The 15,446-nt window shown below is 39.0% G+C and overlaps 1 protein-coding gene across 1 annotated transcript in view; it reads right to left on the minus strand.

Moving 5' to 3' along the window:
* LOC137623356 (uncharacterized) overlaps window positions 1-15,446 on the minus strand; it is a 547,933-nt gene that overhangs the window by 233,307 nt on the left and 299,180 nt on the right. Inside the window, exon 6 of the mRNA XM_068354184.1 lies at window positions 14,444-14,521. The gene's annotated coding sequence lies outside the window, so the exon portion shown is untranslated. The remainder of the gene's footprint in view (window positions 1-14,443; window positions 14,522-15,446) is intronic.

The raw sequence follows: 15,446 nt of genomic DNA on the forward strand, positions 1-15,446 counted from the left end.
TGTGCTGGGAAAAAAGTAACCCCTTGGGGGTTAAGGGTTGGAAATTTCCAAAAAGCCTGGGGGTAAAAGGGTTAAATGCTAAGCTACAACCCTAGTTGGAAAAGCAGGATGCTATAAGCCCAGGGGCCCCAACAGGGAAAATAGCCCAGTGAGGAAAGGAAATTAGGAAAAATAAAATATTTTAGGAATAGTAACAATATTCAAATAAATATTTCCTATTTAAACAATAAAAACTTTAAGAGAACAAGAGGAAGAGGAACTAGATAGAAGAGTGTGCCCGAGTGTACCCTCAAGCAAGAGAACTCTAACCCAAGGCAGTGTAAGACCATGGTACAGAGGCTATGGCACTACCCAAGACTAGAGAACAATGGTTTGATTTTGGAGTGTCCTTGAGATATCTCTACAGTAACATAAACTTCTTGATAATTTACACATATTCAAATGCTTAGTTCATGGAAATTCAAATCTGATATATAACTAATGATAGAACAACCCTCTTCAGTATAAGAAATAAAAAATCAAGAGATATGATCAGTGCACAGCTAGACTAAATGGCACACAAGATCTTGAAATAAAAAATAATCAAGACAAACTTCATACAATATCAAAGAAAAATTAGTTTAGTGCAGGTCACCATATGCACAGTAATTATAACAAAGCAATTTATTTGAATCAAATATCAAAGACATTATATAGATACATCAATATCCTTCATAATACAGTACAAAAAGAATTACAGTAGTCCTAGGCCTTCTCCTTTATTTCAGATAGGCAAAGGCTAGGAGAAGGAAAACTCCAAAATCAAACCAAACCAAACCAAACAAGACCCCAATGGCGGAGCTTCCCAGCGCCCGCGGAAGAGGTCAATGCCTATCGGGCAGGCAACGAGGCGGGCCTTGACATAACAAGAACCAGGCAGCCCGATGCAACCAACACCGGAGAAGTCGCCTGTCTCGTATGTCTTGAGCCGCGGTGAAAACGATGTGGGCCAAGTGTGTGCGTGGCCGATACAAAGCCACGACCACCCAAAACACTATACCCAGCTACTGGCATTCTGTCGTTTCCTCCACCCTTCTTCTGATAGGAAGCTGATGGCTAACGACAGAACCCAATACTCGGACACGAGTGGGCGCCGACGACGACGACGAGTCTTAGTTCACTGGCATGCCAAATCCTACCTCGCAATGATGATCACACAAACACTTTGGAATCATGAATGAAATCTTTGAATTACTCTCCATAGTTGATAGTTAAAGCAAATTACTATAGTCAATTTCTTTTAATGAGGCGCAATGGCACCGACTCAGAGTGGTGCCCTTTTAGCTCGGAAAAGTTTCCTGATCGCTGATTGGTTAGAATTATCTTGTCCAACCAATCAGCGATCAGGAAACTATTCCGAGCTAAAAGGGCACAGATGCGAGTCGGTGCAAATCTGCCTCACTAAAAAAAATTTACTATAGTGGCTTTGTTCTCATCTAGCATATTACCCATGATTAAACTTTACATTGGGGTAGTTTGTAGCGCTACAGCCAAGCGTCCTAATTTGCTTATTTTCGCTCCGACTGTTATCTTGTATAGAATAAAAACATTTGGAAATGGTCTACGGATCTTAAATATGTTGTGTAAGGGGGGTCCAGGGGGGGGGGAGGGTCCGGGGGGGCGCAGCCCCCTGGGTAAGGACACGGCTTTTAGCATAGGTTAGGTGGGTTTTTAAGTTAGCTTCTCCCGTCGTACTCGTAGGTAAGGAAACTGTTGTGTAAGGGGGGGGGGTCCAGAGGGGCGAAGCCCCCCTGGGTAAGGATACGGCTTTTAGCATAGGTTAGGTAGCTTCTCCCGCCAAAATGGTTTTTAGAACGACGGCCACAGTTCAGAATATTCCCGTTTTCTACGGGATCTGGCCGTCACCCTACAAAGGCTCCTTACATTGTGTCCATTATCTTTGGAAGTTAAAAGTATCCTGTTACTCTCACCTGCAACTAAATGGTTTTCGATTGATCCTCAAGAATGCAGTTAGAAGCTCGTCCGTAACTTCCCGGTTAAAACAGCATCTGTAAAATTCAAATTTAATCAGCTACATACAAAATTAAAAGTCACTAAAGATTGATACATCTTGCATGCAATACAAGGGAAAATCGCGCATTATCGTTTGAGCTACCTTGGAAAATCCCAAATAGAATTCCTCGTATGGTAAGCAGCTCTTCTAGGAGAAGGACACTCCAAAATCAAACCATTGTTCTCTAGTCTTGATTAGTGCCATAGCCTCTGTACCATGGTCTTCCACTATCTTAGGTTAGAGTTCTCTTGCTTGAGGGTACACTCGAGAACACTATTCTATCTAGTCTCTCTTCCTCTTGTTTTGTTAGTTTTTATAGTTTATATAGATATTTATTTTAATGTTATTCTTAGCATATTTATTTTAACCTTGTTTACTTTCCTCACTTGGCTATTTTCCCTGTTGGAGCCCCTGGGCTTATAGCATTCTGCTTTCCCAACTAGGGTTGTAGCTTAGCAATTAATAATAATAATAATAATATCCTATGTATATTCCACAAAAATTAGCCATCATAGACTAGGTTTAACTTTATAGGAGTTTTGTGTATGAAAAAAATTAGATTTTGACTTTCTTACTACATGTTCATGACATCAATATCTGAATTTAATATTTATCTTAATTCATCTAGTTCAGTGTTTCTTAAAGTGTGGTCCGCGGACCCCCAGGGGTCCGTGGAATATTCCAAGGGGTCCGCAGGATAATTTTTAATATCGATTTCAGTCAAATTTTCGGCCAAAACGTCCTAAATTCCTATTTTTGTAGCACCAAATCCTGATGGCTTTTCACAGTGGCTAAGTCACATTGGGATGGAAGTAATTTAAGTAACGCCCCCTTCCTCCCTTGGGGTGAAATCCTCAACAAAATTCCAAAAAAACACACAAAAAAACAACTTTATAGAAGGCAGTGGTGTTTGTGATTTGGCAACATTGTACTGACTGATGCCCGGTGTTGCGGCCGCCCGCCACATATCAGTTGACGTTAAGACTGCTGTGAGGAACACTCGGCAGTTGCTTTTGCTCCTCTTTGTAGGTAAGCCTAGCTTACTTTTTAGCATCAGGATAATGGATCTGTGGCTCAAGACAGGCTCACTTACAAAGAAAAAAACTGAATTCCAGAACAACCACCAAGACAGAAATGGCCTTAAAGAAGAAAGAAACGATGCTAACAGTGCAACTCAGCTCAAGGTACTGGAGGCAGGCGTAGATGCCATGGACGAAGGGAACACCGCTGACACAAACCAAAGCAGTACAGATGCCTCGGTTACCACTGTAGGGCACAAGCAAACACCAAGAAACAGCCAAAAAGAAGTGTAAATACTGCAGTGATTACTTGAAACTTGGATTTTTTTGGCAAGGCAACAGTGAGGATCCTATCCCACAGTGTGTTTTGTGCTATAAAACATTAGCTAATGAGGCTATGAAACCCTCAAAGCTCAGAAGACATTTCGAGTCCAGACATAAGGAATATGTTGGAAAACCCATAGAATTTTTTCAAAGAAAATGTAATGAACTTGATATTCACAGAAAAAAGGAAGCTTCATCTTTTTTTATACCTGGAGAAAATGCAAAGGCCACTGAATCTTCATACAAAGTGTCGTTATTAATTGCAAAAACAGGAAAGGCGCATTCCATAGGCGAGACTTTGGTCAAACCAGCAGCCAAGATAATGACAGAGATCATGCTTGGAGAAAAGGCTCGTAAAGAAATAAACAAGATACCTTTGTCCAACGACACTGTCAAGAAAAGGATAACGTCAATGGCTGAAAAAGTGAAAGTTCAGCTGGTGTCACAATTACAGCAGAGTCTGTATTTTTCACTACAGCTGGACGAGTCCACAGATATAGGGAACGAGGCAAATCTTTTGTGCTTTGTTAGGTACATTTACTGTGGGGAAGTACATGATGAATTTCTTTTCTGTCGTCCTCTTCCTACAAACACAACAGGAGAGGCTATTTTTAATGTAGCTAATGATTTTATTGTCCAAAATGAACTCTCCTGGTCGCGATGTGTTGGAATCAGCACAGATGGTGCAACTGCGATGACTGGTAAACTAAGGGGCCTAGTGAGTCGGGTACAGAGCATTGTACCACAGGTAAAGGCAACACATTGTTGCATTCACCGTGAACAACTTGCTGTGAAACATATGCCTACCTGTCTTAAAACAGTTCTGGAAGAGGCAGTAAAAATTGTCAATTTCATCAAAGGGAAAGCACTGAACACCCGCTTATTTGCAGTTCTGTGTGAAGAGATGGGAAGCGAACACACAAAACTCCTTTACCATACAGAGGTTCGCTGGCTGACACGGGGAAAAGTTCTTTCCCGTCTCTTTGAACTTCGTGAGGAAGTGCAAATTTTCTTGTATGAACGTCATGACCTCTATAATCGCATGCATGACATCCAGTGGCTCAAAAAACTGGCATACCTGTCTGATATTTTCAGTACACTAAACAGATTGAATCTGTCTTTGCAAGGAAAAGATACTACCATCTTCAAAGTGCAGGACAAAATACAGGCAACACGAATGAAGCTGGACTTGTGGTGCGGCCGCATTGACCGCAAAGATTTTGAGTCTTTTCCTTCATTAGCAGATTTCCTGCTTACTTCCAAGGAAGAGCTAGATGGTGACACAACACAAGCTTTCAAAGCCCATCTGCAAGGCCTTCACTCAGAGTTAGGAAAATATTTTGAAGAACCAGACCCAAGCTTTGAGTGGATTAGAAATCCATTTGTTACAGATAAAGTAGATATAGAAAAGGTCAGTGTCAACCTGTCATCAAAAGAGGCTGATAATCTTGTCGAGATTGCAACAAGTGGGACACTGAAGACCCTATTCAGGGAAAGAAGTTTGGCCAATTGTTGGGCTCAAGTCCAGCCAGAGTACCCTGGACTTGCAGAAATTGCTTTGAAACACTTGATGCCGTTCCCAACAACGTACAACTGTGAAATTGGATTTTCTACACTGGTTGATCTTAAAACGAAGAAGCGCAACCGAATCAATGTCGAACCCGACATGCGTTTGAACTCAGCAGACTGGAGCCAGATATTCCAACAGTAGTGAAGCAGCAAAAACAGTATCATTAATCGCATTAAGTATGGTTGTGAGATATGAGGAGGAAGCGTTGCTGTTAAGTTCATGAAAATTTGTATGCAAAATTATCAATGTCGTGGAAATTATGTTAAGCAAAATATAAACATTTATGTTGAAGATAAGCCATTAATAAATAATTCAGTTGTAATTTCAGTATATTATGACCTGCAAACACTTTCAAACTCAAGAGGAAAATTATAATAATAAAGGGTCCGCTACACGAGTAATTTTAATAAAAGGGGTCCGCTGCACAAAAAGTTTAAGAAACACTGATCTAGTTTAATGTTTATATTATTACTTCTCCAATCAATTACGATAAATACGCCAATTCTGTTTACGGATTCAATAAATTGAGTAGTATTCAACCTAAAGATCAAATGGAAACCATTATCTAATTCTCATATTTAAAACAAGGGAAATTTAGATTTATCACCAGCATATTACCATACTACAAAAACACCAACATTCAAGCCTTCATATTTGTTCACTCCCAATCAGGGGCACATTGCCAGGATGACAGACAACCGATGGACATCACGAACAACCTTCTGGACACCCCGAGGATACACAAGAAACCGAGGAAGACAAAAAACCCGCTGGCGAGATGACTTAGACCAACATAAGCTACAGTGGCACAGAATAGCTTGCGATAGAAGTCTGTGGAGGAACCTGGGGAAGGCCTACATCCAACAAAGGACTTTTGAAGGCTGAAATGATGAATGATGAATCAGGGTTCATGAGCTGTGCAACTTCTAAAATCTCTAGGTTGTGAGAGAGGAAGGGGGTACATGGAAGGAGTTGTATATACCAAGTATATGCCAAAAAACTACCTATTCATAATTAGAATCTATAAAATAATTCAACAAAATCCTTTCATCTTCCATCCCAATGTAGTAAAAGCACAGGCAATTCGTATATTTTATATTCAACGAAAGGTTATGGATATTTTCAAAGGCGAATTATCTTTCATAATTAGGATTGAACTTTTTAGTGGAATGTTAGTTTTGGCATTTAAACTACCGATTCGGAAATTAGGTCGTCAGGAACTATTCCACGAGTTGACGACTATACAAAAAGAGATCGCAGGGAGAAATTTCTTCCTTAACTTCAAATGTTCCCCTTCAAATTTGATTACCTTATTAGTAGATTACTTCAAACCCGACTTTACCTAAAACGCGATGGGAAAAATCTTATTCAATTTAGTTTACCTGTCAGTTATAATGTCCAAATTAAACTTTAATTTCTCAACAAAGGCTTCCTTTGATACTTAATAGCTTAACCCTTTTACCCCCAAAGGACGTACTGGTACGTTTCACAAAACTCATCCCTTTACCCCCATGGACGTACCAGTACGTCCTTGCAAAAAAATGCTATAAAATATTTTTTTTCCATATTTTTAATAATTTTTTTGAGAAAATTCAGGCATTTTCCAAGAGAATGAAACAAACCTGACCTCTCTATGACAAAAATTAAGGCTGTTAGAGCAATTTAAAAAATATATACTGCAAAATGTGCTGGGGAAAAAATAACCCCTTGAGGATTAAGGGTTGGAAATTTCCAAAGAGCCTGGGAGTAAAAGGCTTAATTCAAAGTGCTACCAATATTGCTGCAATTTTTCCTGGCATGAAAATCAGAATGTCACTTGATGGTAGGAGACGAGACGTCCTGGTACTAAAACGTCCACATTCGTTAAATCAAGGGAATTATCAGTTAACCCTTTTACCCCCAATGGACGTACTGGTACGTTTCCCAAAACTCATCACTTTACCCCCATGGACGTACCGGTATGTCCTTGCGAAAAACAGCCATTTACATTTAATTGCATATTTTTTATAACTTTATGAGAAAATTCAGGCATTTTCCAAAATAATGAGACCAACCTGACCTCTCTATGATGAAAATTAAGGCTGTTAGAGCATTTAAAAAAATATATATTGCAAAATGTGATTGAAAAAAAAAAAAAAAAACGCCTGGGGGTTAAGGGTTGGAAAGTTCCAAATAGCCTGGGAGTAAAAGGGTTAACAGAAAACCTGTATACTTTTCCAATATAATACTGAAAGATACCTGCGCATTTCCATATAAAATGCCTGCCTACATGTTTTGCCATTCAGATAACTAATAAGTTACTAATGCATAATATAATGAATACATTCCAACGATAATCACTGCATTATTAATGATTTCATATTAAGTCATTGAAATAAAACTATAAAAATCAGTCGTAAGTACAAATGAAGAACCTAATAACATTGGCTTTCATCATAGGGCTCAATACTACACAGTATAACCACCATAAGGCACAATATTACACAGTATAGCCACCATAAGGCACAATACTACACAGTATAACCACCATAAGGCACAATACTACACAGTATAACCACCATAAGGCGCGATACTACAGTATAGCCACCATAAGGCACGATACTACACAGTATAGCCACCATAAGACACAATACTACACAGTATGGTCATAATAAGGCACAATACTACACAGTATGGACTACTTAATGCACAATATTGCACATTATAGCCACCATACGAGACAATACTGCACACACTGGCCATCATATGTAGGGTGACCATTCATTTGAGATGTGAAAGGGGGACCAGTATAACTAACAAGTAAATATATGCTACTATAATCCTAATATATATTGATATATAAATACACAGATGTAACTCTATCAAGACACCTAGGAGGATTAATACTACTGGAGATGCCCTGGCTCAGAATTCTTTCCTGAACCCGTGAGGCCAGGGTTTGGCCAGATTCACCCTTTCAGACTGTCAAATCTCGATCCCAAGTTAATCCTCCGACAGCGTACTGGTACTTAGTCTGTTTTACTCAAACCTTTGTTTATAGCCGATAACTATTTTCTTGTGCTATTTTATTAGCGATGGTCCCTTCCTGTGATGCTTTATCAAAAAAAAAAAAAAATAATGTTAAACTTGCTCAACTTATTGGTGAATCAGTTACAAACTCCTTGGAATAATGAACTACAGTAAAATCGTTGACCTTTATAGCCGTCTATGGATGACATTGAACACAGCTTGTGATAATCTCACAACTGTTGTTACTGATTTTTGCCTAAAGGCAGGCAACTTATTTTTTTTCGTACAACCAAGAGCAGCACAGGAAGGAGCCATCGCTAATGAAAGCACAATAAGGGTTACCGTCTCTAAACAAAGTTCGGAATAGAATTGACTACAAATTCCAATACAGTGACAGAGATTAACTTGAAGGATCATGAACTGACAGTTTGAAGGGTAAAAACCTGACTTCCCTTAATCCGGGTCAGGGCATCTCCAGTTATTTTTCCTCCAAGCAAGACACTTACCCCAATTCAGGGGGTAGCTTAACATAAAAAAAAAGGGGGGACTTTTCTTCTCTTAGCTCCGCCCAACCTGACAAGGGATTCAGCCGACTTTGGTTGGTACTGCACCACAAATGAAACTTCACATGCGAAATCCCCTACTGCTGCTACCTCAGCTGTCACCAAGGCGACTGGAGGAAGGAGCAAGGAAGGGCCCATCGGAACTGCGTCATAATAGCTTAACCCATTTACCCCCAGGCTATTTGGAAATTTCCAACCCTTAACCCCCAAGGGGTTATTTTTTTCCCATCACATTTTGCAGTATACTTTTTTTAAATTGCTTTAACAGGCTTAATTTTTGTCATAGAAAGGTAAGGTTGGTCTCATTCTCTAGGAAAATGCCTGAAATTTCTCAAAAAATTATGAAAAATATGAAGAAAAAAAAATTGATAGCATTTTTTTGCAAGGACGTACCGGTACGTTCATGGGGGTAAAGGGATGGCTTTTGTGAAACGTACCAGTACGTCCTTTGGGGGTAAAAGGGTTAACCCTCATTATTATTTCTAGCACACACTTTTCCTTCTCTCACATCTAATCCTCCTATCATATATAGCTTTCTTCACTCCATCCATCCACCCATACCTTGGGCTCCCTCTTTTAAATCTCCCATCAACTCGTGCATTCATCCCCTTCTTAGCAATGGCTATTTTCCATTCTCTACATGGCCAACCACCTTGATACATTCTTATCCACTAAAGCTGTTATTAATTTCTTATTATTATTATTACTAGCTAAGCTACAACCCTAGTTAGAAAAGCAAGATGCTATAAGCCCAAGGGCTCCAACAGGGAAAAATAGCCCAGTGAGGAACATAAACAAGAAAAAATTAAATATTTTAAACAGTAACATTAAAATAAATATTTCTTATGTAAACTATAAAAAATTTAACAAAACAAGAGGAAGAGAAATTACATAAAATAGTGTGCCCGAGTGTATCCTCAATCAAGAGAACTCTAACTCAAGACAGTGGAAGACCATGGTACAGAGGCTATGGCACTACCCAAGACTAGAGAACAATGGTTTGATTTTGGAGTGTCCTTCTCCTAGAAGAGCTGCTTACCATAGCTAAAGAGTCCCTTCTACCCTTACCAAGAGGAAAGTAGCCACTGAACAATTACAGTGCAGTAGTTAAGAATATGCCGGACTATTCGGTGTATGTGTGGGCAAAGAAATGGTGAACGGTAACCAGAGAGAACGATCCAATATAGTACTGTCTGGCCAGTCCAAGGACCCCCATAACTCTCTAGCGGTAGTGTCTCAACAGGTGACAGGTGCCCTGGCTAACCTACTACCTATAAAACAATAAAAGTGAAGATGTCATTATAAAAAGTTAACCCTTTTACCCCCAGGCTCTTTGGAAATTTCCAACCCTTAACCCCCAAGGGGTTATTTTTTCCCCAGTACATTTTGCAGTATATTTTTTTTTAATTGCTCTAACAGCCTTAATTTTTGTCATAGAGAGGTCAGGTTGGTCTCATTCTCTTGGAAAATGCCTGAATTTTTAAAAAAAATTATCAATATGAAAAAAAATAAAAAATTTTAAAGCATTTTTTTCCAAGGACGTACCGGTACATCCATGGGGGTAAAGGGATGAGTTTTGTGAAACGTACCAGTACGTCCTTTGGGGGTAAAAGGGTTAAACTACTGATTTGGAAATTAGGTCGTCAGGAACTATTCCACGAGTTGACGACTATACACAAAGAAATCGCAGGGAGAAATTTCTTCCTTAACCTTCAAATGTTCCCCTTCAAATTTGATTACCTTATTAGTAGATTACTTCAAACCCGACTTTACCTAAAACGCGATGGAAAAAATCTTATTCAATTTAGTTTACCTATCAGTAATAATGTCCAATTCTATCCTGTTCGTAACACTACGCAGGCAGTTAATTCTAATAGCCAGGCCTTCTCCATCACAAGGCTCAATACTACGCAGTACTCTAGAAGTTTTATTCCAGCTGTGACCAAGTTGTGGAATGATCTTCCTAATCGGGTAGTTGAATCAGTAGAACTTCAAAAGTTCAAAGTTGGAGCAAATGCTTTTTTGTTGACCAGGCAGACATGAGTCTTTTTATAGTTTATTTATGACATATTTGTTTTTGATGTTGTTAATAGTTTATATATGACATGTCTGTTTTGACGTTTTTACTTATTTTAGAATGATTTATTGTTAATTTGTTCTCTTCATTTATTTATTTCCTTATTTCCTTTCCTCACTGGGCTATTTTTCCCTGTTGGAGCCCCTGGGCTTATAGCATCTTGCTTTTCCAACTAGGGTTGTAGCTTGGATAGTAATAATAATAATAATAATAAACTTTAATTTCTCAACAAAGGCTTCCTTTGATACTTCATAGCTTAATTCAAAGTGCTACCAATATTGCTACAATTTTTCCTGGCATGAAAATCAGAATGTCACTTGATGGTAGGAGACGAGACGTCCTGGTACTAAAACGTCCACATTCGTTAAATCAAGGGAATTATCAGTTAACCCTTTTACCCCCAATGGACGTACTGGTACGTTTCACAAAACTCATCACTTTACCCCCATGGACGTACCGGTATGTCCTTGCGAAAAACAGCCATTTACATTTTATTGAATATTGCATACTTTATGAGAAACTTCAGGCATTTTCCAAAATAATGAGACCAACCTGACCTCTCTATGATGAAAATTAAGGCTGTTAGAGCATTTTAAAAAATATATATTGCAAAATGTGATTGAAAAAAAAAAAAAAAAAAACGCCTGCGGGTTAAGGGTTGGAAAGTTCCAAATAGCCTGGGGGTAAAAGGGTTAACAGAAAACCTGTATACTTTTCCAATACAATACTGAAAGATACCTGCGCATTTCCATATAAAATGCCGGCCTACATGTTTTGCCATTCAGATAACTAATAAGTTACTAATGCATAATATAATGAATACATTCCAACGATAATCACTGCATTATTAATGATTTCATATTAAGTCATTGAGATAAAACTATAAAAATCAGTCGTATGTACAAATGAAGAACCTAATAACATTGGCTTTCATCATAGGGCTCAATACTACACAGTACACAGTATAGCCTCATAAGGCACAATACTACACAGTATAGCCACCATAAGGCACAATACTACACAGTATAGCCACCATAAGGCACAATACTACAGTATGGCCACCACAAGGCATGATACTACACAGTATAGCCACCATAAGACACAATACTACACAGTATAGCCACCATAAGACACAATACTACACAGTATGGTCATAATAAGGCACAATACTACACAGTATGGTCATAATAAGGCACAATACTACACAGTATGGCCTACTTAATGCACAATATTGCACATTATAGCCACCATACGAGACAATACTGCACACACTGGCCATCATATGTAGGGTGACCATTCATTTGAGATGTGAAAGGGGGACCAGTATAACTAACAAGTAAATATATGCTACTATAATCCTAATATATATTGATATATAAATACACAGATGTAACTCTATCAAGACACTTACCCCAATTCAGGGGGTAGCTCAACATACAAAAAAAAGGGGGGGGGACTTTTCTTCTCTTAGCTCCGCCCAACCTGACGAGGGATTCAGCCGACTTTGGTTGGTACTGCACCACAAATGAAACTTCCCATGCAAAATCCCCTACTGCTACTACCTCAGCTGTCACCAAGGCGACTGGAGGAAGGAGCAAGGAAGGGCCTATCGGACTTGGGTCATAATAGCTTAACCCATTTACCCCCAGGCTATTTGGAAATTTCCAACCCTTAACCCCCAAGGGGTTATCTTTTTCCCCATCACATTTTGCAGTATATTTTTTTCAAATTGCTCTAACAGCCTTAATTTTAGTCATAGAGAGGTCAGGTTGGTCTCATTCTCTTGGAAAATGCCTGAATTTTCTCAAAAAATTATCAAAAATATGAAAAAAAAAATTTTATAGCATTCTTTTGCAAGGACGTACCGGTACGTCCATGGGGGTAAAGGGATGGCTTTTGTGAAACGTACCATTACGTCCTTTGGGGGTAAAAGGGTTAACCCTCATTATTTCTAGCACACACTTTTGCTTCTCTCACATCTAATCCTCCTATCATATATAGCTTTCTTCACTCCATCCATCCACCCATACCTTGGGCTCCCTCTTTTAAATCTCCCATCAACTTGTGCATTCATCCCCTTCTTAGCAATGGCTATTTTTCATTCTCTACATGGCCAACCACCTTAATACATTCTTATCCACTAAAGCTGTTATTAATTTCTTATTATTATTATTACTAGCTAAGCTACAACCCTAGTTAGAAAAGCAAGATGCTATAAGCCCAAGGGCTCAAACAGGGAAAAATAGCCCAGAGAGGACATAAACAAGAAAAAATTAAGTATTTTAAACAGTAACATTAGAATAAATATTTCTTATGTAAACTATAAAAAAAATTAACAAAAGAGGAAGAGAAATTACATAAAATAGTGTGCCCGAGTGTATCCTCAATCAAGAGAACTCTAACTCAAGACAGTGGAAGACCATGGTACAGAGGCTATGGCACTACCCAAGACTAGAGAACAATGGTTTGATTTTGGAGTGTCCTTCTCCTAGAAGAGCTGCTTACCATAGCTAAAGAGTCCCTTCTACCCTTACCAAGAGGAAAGTAGCCACTGAACAATTACAATGCAGTAGTTAACCCCTTGTGTAAAGAAGAATTGTTTGGTAATCCGAATGTTGTCAGGTGTATGAGAACAGAGGAGAATCTGTGAAGAATAGGCCAGACTATTCGATGAATGTGTAGGCCCTTGAGAGAAGAATTGTTTGGTAATCCGAATGTTGTCAGGTGTATGAGAACAGAGGAGAATCTGTGAAGAATATGCCGGACTATTCGGTGTATGTGTGGGCAAAGAATTGGTGAACAGTAACCAGCGCCGGCGGAAGAGGGCAATGCCTATCGGGCAGGCAACAAGGCGGGCCTTGACATAACAAGAACCCGGCAGCCCGGTGCAACCAACATCGGAGAAGCCGCCTGTCTCATATGTCTTGAGCCGCGGTGAAAACGATGTGGGCCAAGTGTTTGTGCGTGGCCGTTGCAAAGCCACGACCACCCAAAACAATATACCCAGCTACTGGCATTCTGTCGTTTCCTCCACCCTTCTTCTGATAGGAAGCTGATGGCTAACGACAGAACCCAATACAGTACTCGGACACGAGTGGGCGCCGACGACGACGACGAGTCTTAGTTCACTGGCATGCCAAATCCTACCTCGCAATGATGATCACACAAACACTTTGGAATCATGAATGAAATCTTTGAATTACTCTCCATAGTTGATAGTTAAAGCAAATTACTATAGTCAATTTCTTTTAATGAGGCGCAATGGCACCGACTCCCAGTGGTGCCCTTTTAGCACGGAAAAGTTTCCTGATCGCTGATTGGTTAGAATTATCTTGTCCAACCAATCAGCGATCGGGAAACTGTTCCGAGCTAAAAGGGCACAGCTGCGAGTCGGTGCAAATCTGCCTCACAAAAAAAAATTTACTATAGTGGCTTTGTTCTCATCTAGCATATTACCCATGATTAACCCTTTTACCCCCAGGCTCTTTGGAAATTTCCAACCCTTAACCCCCAAGGGATTATTTTTTTCCCAGCACATTTTGCAGTATATATTTTTTAAATTGCTCTAACAGCCTTAATTTTTGTCATAGAGAGGTCAGGTTGGTCTCATTCTCTTGGAAAATGCCTGAATTTTTTCAAAAAATTATCAAAAATATGAAAAAAAAAAAAAAATTTAGAGCATTTTTTTGCAAGGACGTACCGGTACGTCCATGGGGGTAAAGGGATGGGTTTTGTGAAACGTACCAGTACGTCCTTTGGGGGTAAAAGGGTTAAACTTTACATTGTGTCCATTATCTTTGGAAGTTAAAAGTATCCTGTTACTCTCACCTGCAACTAAATGGTTTCAGTTTGATCCTCAAGGATGCAGTTAGAAGCTCGTCCGTAACTTCCCGGTTAAAACAGCATCTGTAAAATTCAAATTTAATCAGCTACATACAAAATTAAGTCACTAAAGATTGATACATTTTGCATGCAATACAAGCGAAAATCTAGCATTATCGTTTGAGCTACCTTGGAAAATCCCAAATAGAATTCCTCCTATGATAAGCAGCTCTTCTAGGAGAAGGACACTCCAAAATCAAACCATTGTTCTCTAGTCTTGATTAGTGCCATAGCCTCTGTACCATGGTCTTCCACTATCTTAGGTTAGAGTTCTCTTGCTTGAGGGTACACTCGAGCACACTATTCTATCTAGTCTCTCTTCCTCTTGTTTTGATAAAGTTTTTATAGTTTATATAGATATTTATCTTAATGTTATTCTTAGCAGATTTATTTTATCCTTGTTTCCTTTCCTCACTGGGCTATTTTCCCTGTTGGAGCCCCTGGGCTTATAGCATTCTGCTTTTCCAACTAGGGTTGTACCTTAGCAATTAATAATAATAATAATAATAATATCCTATGTATATTCCGCAAAAATTAGCCATCATAGACTAGGTTTAACTTTATAGGAGTTTCGTGTATGAAAAAAATTAGATTTTGACTTTCTTACTACATGTTCATGACATCAATATCTGAATTTAACCCTTTTACCCCCAGGCTATTTGGAAATTTCCAACCCTTAACCCCCAAGGGGTTATTTTTTTCCCAGCACATTTTGCAGTATACTTTTTTAAATTGCTTTAACAGGCTTAATCTTTGGCATAGAAAGGTCAGGTTGGTCTCATTCTCTTTGAAAATGCCTGAATTTTCTCAAAAAATTATGAAAAATATGAAAAAAAAAAAATTGATAGCATTTTTTTGCAAGGACGTACCGGTACGTCCATGGGGGTAAAGGGATGGCTTTTGTGAAACGTACCAGTACGTCCTTTGGGGGTAAAAGGGTTAACCCTCA

Source organism: Palaemon carinicauda, chromosome 30 (assembly GCF_036898095.1).
Source record: "Palaemon carinicauda isolate YSFRI2023 chromosome 30, ASM3689809v2, whole genome shotgun sequence".
Taxonomy (NCBI): Eukaryota; Metazoa; Arthropoda; class Malacostraca; order Decapoda; family Palaemonidae; genus Palaemon; species Palaemon carinicauda.